Source organism: Caloenas nicobarica, chromosome Z, assembly GCF_036013445.1.
Source record: "Caloenas nicobarica isolate bCalNic1 chromosome Z, bCalNic1.hap1, whole genome shotgun sequence".
Taxonomy (NCBI): domain Eukaryota; kingdom Metazoa; phylum Chordata; class Aves; order Columbiformes; family Columbidae; genus Caloenas; species Caloenas nicobarica.
The window spans coordinates 94,863,669-94,882,547 of NC_088284.1; the positions used below are offsets into that span (position 1 = coordinate 94,863,669).

An 18,879-nucleotide genomic window follows, 5' to 3' on the forward strand; every position below is an offset into this window, starting at 1 on the left:
GTTCTTCTACTACGATAACAATTTAAAGTCATAAAAGTACCTGGGATCCCTGGATGCAAAAACAGGAAGAAGGCAAAAGAATTCATTGAAATACGTAGATTTCTGAGAAAGCACATTCTTCCTGTTCTCTAGTTTTCTGTTTTGTCTGTTTCTTTGTGACATTCGTAAGTTGACCTTTATCTCACAAAAGGTATTCTTATTGCTAGTTCTATTTACAATCATTATGTAGGTGCATCTGTTATCTCAAGTGTTCAATATTTAAACTAGTTCAATATTGAAAATAAAATTCTATTTCATGCTCCTAATCAAGCATGGGAGTATTTAATACCCTGTTTTGGTTTCTTACTAAATTTTGTTAGCTCTATCACTTCAACATGCAGGTAGTAATAACATCTACTTTCAGAGTGATTCAGAACACAGATCACATTTAAAAAAAAGTAAATCTGATTTGCTTCTGGGAAACAACAACTAAAAGCATGTTCTGTAAGAGATTAATGCCTCCTGCCTCTCAGGGAGGGAGATGAGAAAAAACATTTGCATGGTCAAGCTCTGGTCTTTGGGAGGCTGTGCCATAGGTTGTGATTTCCCAGCTGAGACCAGCATCATTCTCATCAGCCCTGCTTTGGGGAGGGGACGTGTCAGCTGCACCTTGTAGGGGAGGCTGCTAGAAAAAGCCTCCCAGGAGCAGGGCTGGGAGTGGGGCACAGTTGTGTGACAGAGCTCTGGGTTTGCCTGGGAAGTATAAAGCGACCGCTGAGTACAACTTCTCATCATAAACCCTCATTTGTGATTTGCTGCTCTTCCCACTCGCTCAGCAGAAAGGTGCGCCTCAGACTTTGGGGTGTAGAGACCTGGTTTAGGGTGCGGAACGTGGCCATACAGCTAAAACCAAGCTGGCAGGGTTTGCTGTAGGCCTGAAGCAAGCTTTGACCCTGAGACAACACGCAATGCACGTGAACCTTGTAAACGGTTTCGTCTGCAGTCAGTGGCAGCATTCCAAATGACTAACGGAAAGAAAATCAGACCTTTCCCGACGAGCATCCTGGAACAGCTTTCTCACAACTGTAAGAAAAATAAAGCAGGCCTATGTGGAGACAAGCTTAGATCCCATTGTCTCTGCTTTAACATGAGATTTCTTCCATTCAAATTTATATCTGGTCCTACAAATGCTTACCTACACAAACAAGCATGTGACTTTCCATGAGATTACATATTTGTAGGCAGAATTTTACCTCTGCTTCTTCTTTTGATAAGCCTGACAAAGGTTTGAGGGGTAAATAAATTATAATTTCTATATATTGGTAAAAATCACGATGTAAACTGTAATCAAATGAAAAATACCATATCTATAAAAAGTAAGGAATTCTTCAACTTTACAAGCTACAAACCCATACCACACATGAGAAAACAATCTGACATCTCTCTAGGATTCCCTAAAGGATTTTTCACGTGGCTTTCTGTCCTTGAAAATCATTCTAGTAGTCACAAGAATCTCACAATCTGTTCCTATTAAAATATCAGCTTACTTTGCAAGATGTTAAACAAAAAATATAATGCTGATCAAGTTGCGATTAAATTTGCAACCGACATGCTTCACATCATTTAACACTGTCAATTTCCTCCGTTCCAGTTCTGATCAAATAAAAGAAAACTTTAAGCCCACCGAATATATCTATGCCTAACTACCTTAGAGATTCTCATGGCCGGCCTATTTTAGCCAAGAGATTGTGCAGAAAAGGTTAGACTGAAATTGACGTGAAAGGTGGTGAGGAATGCGTGATGTGAGAATGTAACAGTATGAATAAAGTTAATTGATAAAACAGAAGAAAACCCAAATATTAGCAACCAGAATAAGTCAATAGAATATGACAACTAATTCCATGGCAAACATAAATCAGCCTAAATCCAATGCTGTGGTATTTCCACTGCTTGTGAATCTGGCTCCTAACCTTGATAAACAGGCAGGATTCTACATGATTTACTGAGATAATGGATTAAATTTCAGTTCGGCTTTTATTCATTCTTCTCAAAAATATTTTTTGAAAGTTTTTTATTCTTTGGATAACATTCTTTAAAACCTTTATTTGATAAATGTTTATGTTTTTAATCTTTAATGCATTTATTGGATTAGGTCACATGCCTCAGGCTGGGACGCAAAGTGTTTCAGGAAAAGACTGAAATGCCTCTTGCTGAGAGGTAACAGCAGCTATGCACATAGGAAGTTATGAGATCAGACACAGTGGCCTGGGGAGGTGGGGGAGATGGTTTGAAAACGCGTATACACCAGCACAGACGCAGGGATTTCAGCACAGGACGACATGCCCCCAGCGCCGCACTGTGCCCGCGAGCATCCGCGGCAGCTGCAGCGCCGCAGGCCCGGCCACCTGCGCCGGCGCAACCCTCCGCTGCAGCCCGCGCAGGCAGGAGCTCCCGCGGCCGCCGCCGGGTCCTGCTCCCCGCACCTCACGGCGATGGCCGCTCGGTGATCCCCGGCCCAGGCGAGTGCCCGATCCGCGCTGCCGCGGCCCGCGCCCCTCCCGGCCCACAGCAGCCCTCCGCAGCCGTCCTCCGGCGCTTTCCGTCAGCCGCTGCCAGGCCCCGGCGTGTCCTGGCCCCGCGGCCGGGCGGTGCGGCTCTGAGGGGCCCGAGGGACGCGGCCGCGACCGGCCCGGAGGGGAGCGCGCCCGCGCCGAACGGCGGCCGCTCGCGGGCCCGGGCCGGTGCGGCGCTGCACGCGCCGTTGCTAGGTCCTCTGCTCGCGTCCTCCGGCAGGGAGACAGCGCGGGCCGCTCCCACCGCGAATGGCGGGGGGAGACCGACAGCTCGGCAGGGCTGGCTCCAGCTCCCGGAGCCGCCTGCCCCGCTCCGCGGACACCGCCCGCCTCTCGTCAGGCGCTCTCCTCGCACGTACCTGTGTGGGAGGGCACGTCCTCCCCGCCCCGCCTGGCCGGCACGGGCGGTGTCCCCTGGCGGGGAATGGTTTCTCCCAGCTCCCCGCCGTAACCTCCCGCTCCTCCTCCCGCTAGTGCCCGGCTCCGCAGGCGCCCGCTCGGATGCTGCCGCCCGGCAGAGCCCCGGCGCACCGCCCGTGAAGGCGCAGCCCGCTCCGCACGGCCTGGCCCCGCGGCCCCTCCGCGCCGTCCGGGAGGACCGAAGTGCTCGGGGGCCTCCTGCTCCCCGCCCCGACAGGTAACGGTGAGGGAGCGGCGGGGCGCTCGCCCCCTCTGCCCCCGCTTCGCCTCACCCGCCGCCTCCCGTGCCTGCGGGGGACAGGCTGCCGTCCGCGGGGGGCGAGGGGGCGCCGTCCCCGGGGACAGGCGGCGGAGCGGCTGCCCGTCGTGATTCAGCATCGCCGCCTGCTAAGGAGGGGCGGCGGGGAAGGGCAGCCCAGCCCAGCCCGAGGGCCGCGGGTGCCGGGCAGCCGGGGTGCGGCCCCGCCTCGGGCCGTACCGGAGCGGGGTCTCTCGCCGGCTCGGGGCGATGCTGCGGCGCGGGAACGCGGGGGAAGGGCCGCTAGCCTCTGCTGCTTCTCGGGTGTCCGGCCCGAGGGCGTGCGGGCTGCGGGGAGACTCTGTCCGCAGCGCCAGCCCCCGGTCCCGCAGCCTTCAGCTGGGGCCGGCGCGGGCAGCGCGGAGCTGCGGGCGGGACCGGCGGGCGGCGGCCCCGCGGGCAGTTCCTGAGCGCAGCGGGCAGCCCCGTGTGGGCATGGCGCTGTGTGAGGAGTGGGGAGCGAGGAGGCTAAACGTATTGATTTTCTCTCTCCCCGCCCCAGATTTTGCACGCGAAGTCCATCATCTGTGCGGGTCGTATCGCATGTACGGTCAGGTCTCTTTGGAGACAGTTAAGGTTAAAATGGGATCGTCAGTTAACAGTAGTACCCAGTGGAGGCTAAAATGTAGAACAAGTTAAATCTCTGGAGATCAAAGTGAAATATCTTCCCGTGCTTTCTGCGCTTGGTTGAAAGCCCATCATCTGTGGGATCTTTTTGAATTTCTGCTATTCAAACCACACATAACTGTAAGCAAAAGGGGAAAGCAATTGATGCTGGAATGTGAACGTAGTGCTGAACTCTGTGAAACTGACTTGAGGCCTCAGCATTGATCACTTTTTTGTCTTTCTTATGTATTTGCAGTTTGAGTACCAAAATTAGATTTTATTCCTTCTCAAAAACCCCTCTTCATTAATTTTATGTACCAGGGTGTTAGTACTTATCTACATAATACTCAGGGAAATCCTGCTGGTTGTTTTCACGCTTACAAGACTACGAGCGCTTTTGTGTGTGGGAGTTGGTTGTCCCCCAAATTCTACAGAGTATCTAGAAACATACAGTGACTTGGCCTCAGTAGAAGCTTTTGCCTCTGTTTTAAATAGTAGGATTTAGTTTTTAATACAGATAGGATATGTGTCAATGCTACTTTGAACAAAAAATAACAGAACCAGTTATGCCGGGGGTTTTCCTACATCATGAGTAAATATAATGTCTACACTGACATATAGGCGTATTACTTTCAAAGCCAGATTCTTTGAAGGCAAATGTTACCAAGTTTCAGAAAATTATGTGAGCTATTTCCTACAGAATATGGGATGTCTTTCATAAGGAAAGAATGTGGTTTTTACCTATAGATATTGTCAATATTATGCAACGAAGTGTAGAACAATGGTTGTCTTTTTTTGTTTGTTTTTGTTTTGTTTTAGAAAAACACCCCCTTTCTATATTTCTAATGGTTTGGATGCATTCCACATACTTCCAAAGGGCTCTGCCCACCAATCTGGGAGTGTTAGAAGAGGCTGGGAGATCAAGCCTGTCAGCAGTTATTAGGTAATTATTCCAGTAATCTAGCAATCATTTCAGTAATTTTAGGCTCAGGTTTGCAATCCAATAAAGGTTTGTTCCCATGCTCTTCCAAAGCTGACAGAGTAAAATGGACAAGTCCGAAGAACTGGGAGATGAACTGGTGAGCAAGTAGTTAGATACTAAACTATCTTACAATCTTTTGTATAGTTAGGATTTTTTCTAAGTTCTTTATAATACTGTATGTTGATAGTGAAAGCTGTAAACATGTTTTCAAGGTGAGATGTGGCAGACTAATCCTGACTGCAGAATGTCCTTGCTCTGAATTGTCAACGTCAAGAAAGACTTGGTTTCTTGGTTTGAATCTCCATCTGTGTATATTTATTATAAGTTTTAAAAATCTCTGTAGGATACATATGGCAAATGAGTCATTTCCCGAACTTCCACATTTTTGTAATGTTCTGTGTTTTTTTTCTTTTTTTTTCTTCCCTATTTTAATGTGGTATATTTTTAAGCAGATTTTGCACACAAATTGAGAACACATTATTAATTTAAGGATTGAAATCCTTAGAAAACCAAAAAAAATTGAAATGAAATTGATAACATTTCCCAAGCTACCTTGCAGCTACTTTTTTAAAGCTTCTGTCTTGTCTTAAAAAATGAGCATGACAACATTTTGCAAGATAATTTTTTGGTTTGTGAATCACTAATATTTTTTTTTTTTGTGCTATGGATTTATCAGTGTAAAGACAGCTTATTGAAACCAACAATGCTTATTTTCACATCTATAAGTTTCTGTAAACCTTCAGAAAATTTTGAGGGTTGTCACTGTCTTGAAGTGTTGTGACTTTTGGACCAGTCCTAAATCATAAAGACACTGAATTGTACTGATAGGCTTTGTATCAGTCTCTGAAGAAAGAGATTAATGCTTGCCAGTCTTTTACTTTTTTGAAGAGGTATTTCCATCGTCCAGAGTTGACACACTGACTCTATAATGGTCTAAGGTGGGAGGGAGTAGTCGTGTTTTCCTAAAAGAGGGCTAGAGTCTATAGGAAGATAGTGGGGATTTGTTTTATTTGGAAAGATGCATACAAACTGTCAAAGTTAAGAAAATTCATTGCAAGTACCACAGCATATGTATTGGAGGATATTAGCTGGATTTTGGTTTTCCCTTGTGAATTTTAGAATATTTAGCCTTAGATTCACTTTTATTTTCCACACACTTAGGAAGTTGATTGGAGCCATTTGGCTCCTGGCAGTAGGATTCAAATGGCCCTTATTAAGCACGAGGAAGCTCTTTAGAGCTCCATTAATGCTTACCTAAAGCCCTGCCAGAATGGTACTTTGCAAGTACTCCTTTTGCAGACATTACAAGCTTCCTTTAAAGTTTACTGGAAGCAATGAGCTTTTTTAACATTAATATTTAAAATCCTAATGTATTTTAAATTTAGAATGGAATTTATTGATGCCTACTACACTGATGGGTAAGAGAATCATCTGTAATTGAGAATAGATACAAGACATAAAATGTGACATACTGAAGCAGTCAACCTTTGAATCTGTTGTGTATCGGAACAAATCTTCCTATTCCACAGTAGCACCTCTCTTGGAGCCAGAAGCTTTTTCAGACCAGGAGGTTCCATAGTTCTTCAGTTTACTGGATACTGTTCCTTGTGGTGGTGGATGCAGGAACCTACAGGTTCTGCAGGGGTTAAAGTCTTATTTTTTTTTTTGCTTATTCCCAATGTTCTTCCTTGCCTTCTTTCGTAAATGTTCATACAGCTGTACAAAATAGTTTTAAAATATTAATTTATACTTATTGACATTCTTCCTGTTGCCTTGAATTCCATACACTAGGAAACAAGCTCAAACATAATAGAATAAATTTTTGAGTTTGTGTTTTACAGCACTAAATAAAGTAGGCATAATGTTTCTTGCCTTCAGTCCCAGTTTTAATCAGAATACAGGACCTCCAAAATGAGACCAATGTATTCAGTTGTAATATTTATTTTCTCAATGTTCAAAATACATGTTCAAGTAGTTTAGAATGTTAAAAATATAGGTGTTCATTTGAAAATATCTTTGCTTCAAAGGCAATATGTAAGAATATAATCACATGTTTTTTTTATAAGCATTAATCTCTTGTGACACAGAAACAGTACTGCTTTATGGAGAGCCCAAATTAACAATAATCATGAAAGTAATACAAAAGAAAGCAACATTCTGATTTAGCCCTCACTTTTCACTTTCCTTTCTGTGGAGTAAATGGCATGCCAGTGCCCACTTATGCTTGTATTTGGTTTTGGAAGAATTCCAGGTTCAAGTCTAGTATGCACCACTGCTCAAATGCACCTTAGATGGCTACATTACTGTTAATGGATAGAAAACTGACTGCCTGAAAGGATGGAAGTGCTTTACGCTGCTGTTTGGAAGCCCCTTCTCGCCAGCAGTAGCAGCTGAGTGCTAACAGTCACTCTTAGGAAGAAAGACTAAATCCACTTCTCATATATAACAAATGCTACAGAACAAATTGAGTGGGGTGTGAGCTTCACAGTTAGACACAGCAATGTGTTGACAAGCTTATTTTCATCCTTGCTTAGTAGCAAAATGCTAAATATATTCTTCTTTGGTTACAGTAAAGTATGTTTCCTTCCAACTTTGTCCTTGGGTTGACATGTGTTTGTTTTATTTTTAGCGCTTGAAAACCAGCACAGTAATATCCCTATAGGGTGCAGTGGAAGCATTGGAGTATAGCGTGAGAAAATGAAATCAGATGCTTAATACTCAATTCATGCAAGTGAAGAGGAAAAGACCTAGATACTGCTTATGAACACAAAAAAGAGTGCACTGATAGGGCAGAAGATTGTGAGATTTAATGGGGAAATAGATCATATTTGCTTGCTCAGGATGGACTTTTCTTGAAAAATATAGAATGGCATTCTGTGGTGGAAGTCTGCATTTTCTTTGCTTTTGTGGGTGGTTTTTGTGTGTTTAGTGTTCACTGAAAATGTAATTTCTGTGAATTTGTTATATTGTTTTATCTTTCCAAGCTTATCTTGGTTGAGTGGGGGGTGGGAGAAAAGTACTAAAGCACTTTAGATGAATTATTGATGGAAGAGATCTGAAAGATGTGCAATTTATTTCACCCAGGAGAAAACACCCTATATTATTACATTTTATTTCATGTGGGTTTTTTAGAGGGATATAATATTATCCTAACTTTTTATCTTTATGTCAACCTGAAGTCTTTGAAAGACTATAAATTACTAGTGAGAATTAACAATTAGGCATTAATTTGGATGAAAGATTTTTTGCTTAAAAATGAACACCAGTGATATGAGAACATGACTTGGGTACATTTTGTATCATTTTAAAAATGGAAGCATTTTCTGAAAAGAATGTTTCTGAGGATGGAGAGGATATATTCAGTATGTAAAATGAAGTGTTACTGCATGACAAGACAGGAATCAGTGCTGGTTTGCACTGTTACAAGGTCTTCAGTAGAGTTGGGAATCTTCTAGGAAATTGAACCAGAGCAGCATCCTTAAGTGAATAAATAGATAAAAAGTAAGGGAACAATCCAGAGTTAGATTTGAAATTCTGGCCACCAGCTCAGAAATGATGCAGTTAATGACCACAAGCAGTCACTCAAAAAAGCCCGTATGTTACTTTCCCCTGCTGCCTCTAGGTATGAAGAGAAAATGAAAGGACATTGTGGCATTTCAGTCAAAAGCAATGCTCAGGGATGCAAACACATATAGGAAGCAAGTCTCTGATAATTTCTGAGAATATGAATTAAAATATATGAGAAATGAAAACAAAAAAGAGGATATATTCTTGTGAGTAGGTGTTTGGGAATGTCTGATGCAGATAGCGCACCATTTAGGTTCATTGATGAAGCAGCAACACCTTTTAGTCAGCCGTAGGACATGCATGTGTAGTGGTGTTCCAGCTGTTTGAGGATAATAGATTAATGGTCCAGTTGAGGCTGACTCTGCAACAGCTGGATGTAAGAAAATTGGAGCCAAGACAGTTTGAGGAGCCATAGGGAAAAGTTGCCTGATTTCACTACCAGTTCTGTGCTTCCACAGGAAACTGTGTCTCAGTTGGTTGCACTGAGTTTCCTCCTGTAATTTCCCACTGTTTCAAAGTCCTTCAATTCATCTCTTCTTCGATTTTGGAAGATGTACCTGTTCAGTCATCACCCAAGTAGAGGCCTTAATTCTTGCTGGGTTGTTTTTTTGTTGTTGTTGTTTATGTAGGGTTTTTTTTTTTTTATTTTAAGTAAAGTGAGATTTTCATGCTGAGCAACGTGGATTGGATTCATCTCACCAACGTTTATACATCTACAATCCAGATACCTGCAGCTGCCCACACTGGCTATACATGGGCTGTCTGTGAAGGCAGCCCAGAGAAACCAGCCCAAAGTCAACGTTGTAGGGGTCTTCATTTACACAGATGAATCCACTGTTGTGTCTTTATATTTGAGGAATAAATGTGATTGCGTTGTCACCTGTGGGATTTCATTGTAGTGCTTTTCCCTACTGATTTGTGTGAAAGGGGGAACCATACTTCTTATAAACTGGGGAAAATGGCAACAAACTGTGACAGAACTATGGAATTTTCAGAGCTTCATTTCTTTGTACTTATGGTGCAAATATGCACATTTGTTTGATTTTTCTATTTCACTTGAATGGGCAAGCAAGCGAGAAATTTTCTGTGGTTCAGAGAGAACATCCACTCTTACAGTTCATAGACTAAGGGGGGAGGCAGTAAGAGAAAATATCTTTAATGTATACTGTGGCCTTTGCACATTCGGCTCCCAGCTTCGTTCTACCTGGTCAGATCAGACCAATCTTTTCTTAACGACCAAGAAAAATCATATGACCAAGAAAATTCATCTTGTGAAATGGTGTCAGAAAACAATTTCTCATTGATAAAAATTGACATTGTAAAAGAAAACAACCAAATTTAAGAAATGTGGATGGTTTAAGAAAGAGAATGGTAACAGAAAGAGTTAATCTAGGAAAGGAAGTAACATTTCTTTTTCTATCACTTAAGATTTCATTTGGTTTAAAAATTGCTCTATAAAGCTGTAATGCTGGCCCCACTGAAAGCAAGTAAGTTTGATTTTTAAAACTGGAATCTCATTGGTCCAGGCTGGAAGAGAATCATAACAGTTTTTTTAATAGCAATTTATGAACTATTCATCTTCTTTAGCTTACTTCTCTGCTACTATTTTGTGCTACTGTGATCTTGACCTCTTAATTCTACATTTGGAGAAATCATTGTTCTGGTTACAGTACCTCACGGCTCTGATATAACTCCTTCCCAGTCACTGAGTCATTTTCTGGTTTTAGATTTTACTTCTTTTTAGCTTATTGTTATGACTAAATCCTACTGACTTCCCACGGCTTTTGTCACACTCTAACGTGAGAAATAATGCATTCTTTTATAATAGGTATCATGCCTTTTTCTTTTCACTCAAAACACAGGCAGAAAATATCTAGAAATGGTTAAGAAAGAGATGTAAAAAGTGCTAGGGATAGGCTAAATGGGAAGGAGCTCCCGCTGCAGCCTGTGTTTCCCTGGTGTACCAGCGCTGCCTGAGACTGTATCAGCTGTCAGCTATTGACAGAAAAATCTGTTTCCAGAGGGCTGACTTTTCAGATAGTTTCAGCAATGCAACACTAAAGGTAAGTGATTTCATTTGCTACTTCTACTGCAGAATTATTTTAAATCTGTTTCCATGTCAGTGGGAGATCCTGGTAAGACTGTTTATTCTGCAGTATGTAATCTTGTCAGTTAAATCCATGATAAATAAACATTTTGCACTCTTATCAGTAATTTGTATGCAGAAGAATTCAGTATATCAACCTGCCACAGGCTGCTGCTAAGTCGTTTTTTATTTTATGCTTTCTGTCCACTACATGTAATTTTGGAATGAGTTCTTTTTCCAGGATCCTTGCTCCTTTTCTTTATTTTTATGCTCTTTCTCGTACATTCTTGAACTCAGTTTGTCTTTCGTTATTAGTGAGAACTGGATTCAGGAGCATCTTAATACAGTGAATCTTGATCTGTTAGCTAGACAAAATATGCTTCTGGAGAACAGCAGGAAGCTTTCTGTGTGATGATATGTCTATATATTGCCTAAACAGTAATCCTTGGTTCTGACCCTGTGCATCCTATATGAGCTATGAAATATGAAGCACTGCCTCTAGACAGCCAAGCAGTTCTGAAAGTGATACTTGAAGCTTATAATCTTGGTCAAGAAAGAGTGAAATTCTCAGGCAACTCAGTTATTTTTAGCTGTAATCTCTACTGTGCTGAAGGTTTGATTTAAATGGACTGTAGTTTTGATGTGGATGAGACGTGGGTTGGTCATGTTCCCAAATGAGCATATGTCTTAATTATATTCTTGAATTGTGCCACCAGCAAGGCCGTGCTGGAACTGAAACACTATGATATAAAGTCCACAAAAGTCAATAGAAATGTCTATATTTACTTCAACGGGCTATGGAGGAGATCCTGTTACAGATGGTTTGATCTCATTTATGCTATAGACTTGAAACAAATTTTGTACTTTGTACACGTTTCTTTTGGATGATGGAACTGGGAAATTTCCTGGAGAAAAGCTCTTTCTTCCTTCAAGCAATCAAAGGAGCATTAAAAATTGGGAAGAAGTTTCATATTTGTGAAATAATATTCAGAGTCCTGGATCAATAACCAACTACGAATCCCAGTTTATTGTCCATTTGTTTCTGTTTGGATTATCAATGGTTTTCTCCTTCATTAGTACTAACATTTTGCATTAAACATTTACTGAAAGTTTTATTCTTCTGGTGAATAGATGTCTTGTAACTTTTCCATATCTTTGTGTTTATAAATGCATTTTGCTCAGTTTACATTTCTTTTTTTCCTTATCTGTAGTCATCAAGTAAATATAATACTCCCTGGCTACAAAAAATTCTTCTATAATATGCAGGGTGTGATATGTCTGAGAGAGTCAGAAGCACAAAACAATAAACTGTAATTTTCACCCTAAGACAATATGATGATTAAAAAAGAGTGTGTGTGGATCAGTTCTCAGTCATGTTTTACTTTGGAGGATGGTGGCGTGTGTGGCTACAGCATAATAAGAAATTATTTTTTATTTGTTTCTTTTGAATATTTGAAAACCAGTTAACTTTGCAGCTAGCATGTATTTGACAGTGTAAATTTATGCCTTTCTGCTTCATTAAGAATGCACCTTTAAAAATGTAAGATTAAAGCAATGAAAAATCAAATTGAACCCTGCTAAGTTAGTTGAATATCCCACTGCTCTAGCTTCTGCTTGAGGACTCTTTTTTCAGTACATTTCCCAAGCATAGCTCTTAACCACCACCAACAACGGTAAAACAACAAACAAAAAACCAAACCAAAACCAAGCAAATGCTCCAGAGCCAATTGCTTTTAAGTGTTGCTTTTTGGGAGCTGACCAGGATGGATGAGGACAGGGCTGTGATGTTCTTCCAAACTTGGAACTGTGCTGCTGCTGTGATTAAAGGCATGGAGACAAATAGGCATGCTCAGGGCAGTTGTCTCCTCAGATTTTGGAGTTATTTTAAATGGCATTAAAAGCTATGATGCCATTGTCAGTATGGCCTCTATACCTCAGAGGCAATGTATGATTACTCAATGAATAAACCGTTCAATACTACTGGGTTGCATCAGTAATGCTGTACTTATTCACAAGATACATTATTCTCATCCTATGAGTTCAAGCAGATCTCAGAAAATTATGTTTTGGTAGGCCATCCTTGTGCCTTGTTCTTTTAAGCAAAAATTAAAGCTAGTGTGTATAAAGTCTGATGTGCTGAATTTTTCTTGTTTTGCATACTTGAAGTATTCAATTTAGGGTCAGTATTTAAGGCATGTTATTTTTCTAGAGTTTCTGACTACATGCTGTATTTCTCTACAGGTGAGCAGTATATACACAAAATATTCCTATAGTAGGATACTGGAGTCTCATTACTGATGAGGATACTGACTCTATTTAGATCCCCTACAGTGGATAAAAATAGCGTGACACAGAGGGTTTGGAGCCAATCCAGCCTTTTAAAGGATTTTTTATAAATTGGGTCAATTCCAGTTAGAGAAGCTTCTAAGGACTCGCATCCTTTTGAAACTGCTGATTTTCTCCTATTTTCATTTGCAAAAATATTTTCAAATCCATGATACCCCACTGAGCCCCAAATACTAAACTGTGGGGAGGAAAGCATGTTTTTGCTGAAGTGTTTTGTAGCTGCTGGAGTTTGTCTGGCTTTATCAGCTGTTATCAGTAAAATATTACTAGTACTGAGGATTGGTTGTAGTAGTCTTAGTGATACTGTAGGCCAGTTGTGAGCCTTTCTGACTGTCATTTGTTCTGTACAGAATAGAAGTAGATGGCACAGTCATTGAAATATTAGAGGTCTACTAGCCTTCATACGATCATACAAGTATTCCCTGTGAAGCTGAGCAAATGGATTGGAAGTGTCAGTATAACATGATAAACAATTAGATGATTGTGTGTGAGAAACTTCCTTGTACTCCCATGGCCAAGAAGACTTTGAATATATGTTCCTTGTGAGTGCACTTGGTAGCTTATTCCAGGCCCCATTTTTGTTTAATGTTTTCACATCAGGTGCTGAAACTGCAGGCTGACATCTGGCAATTTATATTTCAGGGTGCCGTGGGAGTTTCATCCTTGTTGCTAAACTAGAAAACATTGTTATATTGCAGCATGTGAATTAGGATGATGTAATTTCAATTGGAGTCTTCGTGGGCTGTATGTGATGACTGCAGTCCACATTTAGAGATGCTGAACTAGGTCTATGAAGTGTAGACCAGTAAAATATGAGATGTAATGGGGAAGAATTCGTGTGGGGCTAAGGTGTGGTTTGTGCAATACACAGAGTCTGTAGAAATGATTTTAACCGTATTTGTATCATATTTGTTCTTGTACCCCTGAACTTGAGGCTGCTTTCACCCCAAGCCAGTGCCACCAACCTGAAGCAAGGGAGGGAGAATTTGATGTGTGAGGGCAAACCTTCTGAAGATATCCTTGCTTGTTTTATTTTTCTTCTCCAAGGTAAATATCTACCCAAGGGCTATTTATAATGTAAGGAATCATTGCAAACGTATCAGCTTCATTAAAGTATTAGTGCTTTTTCTGTTATACTAAGACAACTATGCTGATATATGTAGTGTTAAAATGTCCGATCTTGTAGATACCTAAGATCTCTAGCACTTGCTAGAGAAATAAATCCTTTGAGAAGTGAATGATAGAAAAAGGAAGGAATAGTTTAATTCCAGAAGTGATTAGTCTGTGGTGTACAGAGTTTTAAACACCCTGTGATACATGTTGGTGTATGTTGACATGCAGTGATGAAGAACATGGATGGCACACTGCAAAATTCAAAGCAGAGGTGTTCCCACAGGTGCCACAACTCAATTCTTCTCCTAATTCTCTCTTATTTACCCTTTTCCCTACCATAACCACACTGTTAATGTCAGACTTCAATGTTACTGTTGCTCGTAATCATTATTGCACATTATCATCTCTCTTACCCTCATTAGCAGCCACGGCTGTCTCACCATAAAGAGCGTTGGCCCTTAGCGTGCAGTAGTTGGACAATCAGGACATGAGGCTTCCTGTGCTCATTGTCCCCAAGACAAATCTGACAAGGGTCTTTCAGCTGTTCTGACGGGACCGCTTCACCTGAGGTGACGGGTGGTGGGAGCTGGGCAACTCGGCTGCTGCTCGCAGAGGAGAAGTGGCCAGTGCACTGGAATGTAGGGTGTGTTTCTAGGCTGAAAATGCCTAGATCATGCCAACGCTATTTTAAACGAAGGCAGAATGGTTGTGTTGATGTTGCTGAGGTGGGTGGTTACAATAAATAGAGATGACTTTCCATTCAGCAGTGTTTGATAGAACTTAACTGTGATCAGGGCCAGGAATACTTTCTGATCTGGAGCTGGTGAAATGCTGTCCTGCTGACAGATTTATGGTGTTATCAACACTGAATTAGTCAACACTAGTACAAGACCTATGCATTGTCTATGCTTTTAGCTGACCGAGTAGAACATTAAAGCTGATACTTTTTTAGCAGTGAGTGATGCAGATACATATTTTCTGAAATTAATATTTTACTGTATAAAAACATAGTTGTGCTTTGGTTTGTTTGGGCTATTTTGCCAATATTTTTCTTTGCCATTATGAATGCTAAATGATGTTTGTTAAAGTTCCCTGTGTTTTATTTATGTTATTGTTTTGTAAGTCATACATGTTCTTTTCACTTGCCTTGTCAGTTAATGTGTTTCCTGTGTTCTACTGAACAAGAAAAAGGTTCAAGCAATGTCCTTTTTATTGTAGTCTTCTAATTCTATCTTGCTTTCTTTTATGTTCCTGTTTTTCCATATGGAGAACATAAATGTGAAACTCTGTACTTCTCATTTTGCTAACAGTCTGAAATATGTTATCACATTTAAAAGGACTTTTGAAGGGTGAGAATGAGCTAACTGATAGTCACATTGTCTGCTCTTTTATGAAAGACACTTTGGAGGTCATTTTTAAAGAGAAAATCAATCTTCAGCTTTGAAATGGTTTTAAATTTGGCCAAGGTTCCTTTTGGAAAGTGAATGAACAAGAGAGCAAAAAAAAGCACTATTGCTTCAAGACAATGCTGAAAGTTAAAAAAATGGCTTCCGTGCCCATTTCTAATCTCTAAATTGTGAGTATGAAGTGATTAATTCCTGTGAAACACATTGTGACACTGCCACTGTCTCAACAGCTTCTAATAAATTTCCCATTTTCCAAATCAGGGATATATTCCTACCATTTCATTGGCCTTTTGTGATAATAAACAATGAAAAAACCCAACCCAAAGCTGTGAACTGCAAAGTCAGGAAAGACCAAAAGAAAATCTCCCCTGAACTGAGACTGCAAAGCTCCCGAGGCTCTGTGCCCGTGCGCGGGGCTGAGCCGGAGCTGGCGCTGAAGGGCTGTCCACGCTCCAGCCGTTTAACATCACACACTTTTTATTTTTCCAGCAAAAGATACAGGTTCACAACTGTCGTACAGACTCTGTTTTGCATTGTGTTATGAAGGCGGACTGGAAGGGTCAGGGCAGTTTGTGCTTTCAGTATTACTAAATAGCCATTGTAAAATTATGTTTATTACACAGGCCGTGTTGCAGAAGGCTGAGACTAATTCCAGGGCCTTTACTGATTGAGGTCTTGAATGGGAAATGGCAGTTTTTAAGGTTAAACTCACACCAGAGTAACTGGAACTTATGGATCAGAGGTACAGTGATGCCACCATAGCTTGGTTTGGTGGTTTTGGTAGTTCAGAGAAATTCTGGAAGTTTTAGAGATGTTGGCCATTTGGATAAACTACTTCGGAGAATTGTTTTACAGAACTGCACGATTCCAAAAAGTTCTAAGTTGTGTCAATCATGTTGTTTGTATTCTTGCGTAGCTTGCAGCTGTCTGTTTAGCGAATCAAACATCTGAGAAATCTGTATCTTTATCTGAAAGAACTGCTGAATAAACATCTCATCTCATTTCATGGTGAGAATAGCGACTGTTTAATAGATTTCCTTTTACTTCAGAATATTTTGAACCAAGCCCTAACGTCTATGCATTTTTAAGCCAGTTGACAAAAACAAGTTGATCACTTTGACACATTGAGATTGCATCTAGAATTTCTCTGTGGGAGTGAGAAATTGCCACCAAAGTGTTCTTTTAGCATTTTACAATAAAACTGCTTGGCTATACTTGGTTGTAGCAGGAACACTTCAACATGCTTTTTGTCAAGACACGTTAAAAATTATAAAAGGATATGATGCTTTTAATTCTGCAGTTTAATTGCTACAGATTATTACCTTGCTATTTGAGAGTGACAGCAAAGAAGGCATTTCTCTCTATTATAATTTCTGTTAATGTCATAATCTCATTTTGAATCTGCATTTTACAGCTTAATTCCAGATCAACAGTAGATTATAGTTTTGTATAACTGGGCTAGATCTCACATACCATCTTGTTTTTTTTTCACTACTATGGTGTATCCAGCCTTTAGCACCCTACCATCTAAGGGAGCAAAAAACTTCATTATTTAGATCAGACTAAAAAAAAAAAGCCCAGAAATCAGATGTTTGCTAGATCAGTGCTCTGAAGACTACTTTCAATTCTTTGTTTTTCATGTTTCTGTGAAATTTTTGTTCTTTTCCAGCTAACTGAGGAGGGGGATTGCAGCGCTGCAATGTTGTCCTTCCCTCCCTATGGTCATCTGCCAAGTTCTGTAACTATATCTTCAGTGTGTCTCTATTTCAGAGTGAAAGCTCCTTCTGTCGGAGCTCTGTGGATTTCTTCCCAGCTGCGGTGCTTTTCCAGACACTTTTGACAACACTGAGTAAATTGCACTAATGGGCTCAGAGGAAAGCAGTCTGCTAGTTTTAAAATCTATTCTGAAATATTCCACTGTTGGCAAATGGTGACTTATCTGTACACAGAGAATGCAGGAAATTAAAATAAAACTGACAATCCAGTTTTTGTAGCATTTCACCTAGGTAAATAGGAAGGCACTTAAGAAATGTTAGTTGTCTTTGAGAAGTCTTGAACTGTGCGCCGTGGCCTAAATCTGAAGTCAAGTTTTCTGTATATATATCTGAAGTTAAGCACATGCGTGGCCCACAGAGCTTTTCAAGCTGGTCACCAGCAGTGTCACAATAGCTAGAAGGAAGGAAGAGGTTCACATTAAAAACAGTGCATTGAGTGACACAGTGTTGTCTCTGCTTTGCAACATGGAGTATCTGGTTAGTAAACTATCATTCTTAATGCTTTAATTTATTAGATCAAATCTATTTTAAATGTACACATGCAATCTAGTCTCTTTCTGTTAGGGTACACAGTAGTGGTTTCATAGTTACTGGTATGATCTAGGTTTCCTGGAAGAATCTCGTTGACTTGAGTGTTCTTTGAAATAGATTCTCAAGTTGCACTGCTTTATTTTAAGTTTGAATTTGACTCCCCCTTCTCTATTTTGATCTGATTAATTCAACCTTTTTCTGGGATGCTTACTCCTTGGGGAAAAAAAGGGCTCTGATGGCATGCAGCTCCTTTTTAGAGATTAAAAGTAACCTTTTTAGCTCTGCACTGCATCAGCATGTAAAGTGAAGGCTCATGAAAGACGGAGGTCACTTGGGAACAGTATGGAGCAAATAACTTAGGAAATAAGAGAGGGATTTGTTAAAAAAAAACTTCTATATAATCAAGGGCAGAAAATTATTTTTTCAGGAAATTTACTGACTTCTTATAATACACTTAATTTGTGTAACAGCAAAAAATACTCTTTATTTTTTATTTTCTACAGCATATTACAACTTGTTATCAAGGAAACATGGATTATTCCGTTAACTATGAAACCACTTCTTCCCACTGTCCCCTGCCTGTCACCCAGGCACTCTCGTACCTTGCTCAGATGGTTCCCTCAGATGGACTCAGGCACCTGCCAGGGTCCCTGTCTGTGTGCAACACTTCTCTTTGTAGCAAGAGTACCTGACCTCTGTTGTCCCTGCAGGCAAAAAGCTCTTTTTTTAAAATTTTTTTTTTTATTTGTCTCTTTCTAGGACAGGATTGTGTGCAGTGTATCTCTCTTGCTGACTCTCACACCTTTTCCAGGCAATGGTAAAGACAACATCTCGTCTTCCCTGCGCCCCCCCCGCCCAGAACACTTTGAATAAAAGCACTTGTTTGTATAAGAATGAAGATGCATTCATTTCTTCTTCACAAGTCTTTCTCCATTTTTAAGTTAACTGTTTTTGTTCAGCCACCCTTGAATCAGTATTGGTGAGCAACAAACCTTCACCAATTTGTGTGTATCACAATTTCGGGAGGGAAATGATATATACAGCAGGAACTGTGATGCTTTTCTGTTAGAGTGTGAATTCAGAGATGCCTGATAGCTGACTTGCCAAGGTTTAGCAAGCTCTGTCAGTCCCAGTTTGGAAACAGAATACTTTCTTCCATGTTACTAAAAGCAATCTTTTAGAAACTGTAGGTTACTA

At 40.7% G+C, this 18,879-nt stretch overlaps 1 protein-coding gene across 5 annotated transcripts in view; it reads left to right on the forward strand.

Annotated features, from left to right (window-relative positions):
- Positions 1-3,051: 3,051 nt before the first annotated feature.
- The window catches only part of TTLL7 (tubulin tyrosine ligase like 7), a 66,882-nt gene continuing 51,054 nt past the window's right edge, over positions 3,052-18,879 (forward strand). For 4 of the 5 annotated variants that reach the window (XR_010607828.1, XM_065656222.1, XM_065656226.1 and 1 more), the window contains exon 1: positions 3,052-3,189. The gene's annotated coding sequence lies outside the window, so the exon portion shown is untranslated. Of the gene's footprint in view, positions 3,190-4,695; positions 4,820-18,879 lie in introns of all 5 variants that reach the window. The other variant, XM_065656223.1, reaches the window with a different exon arrangement.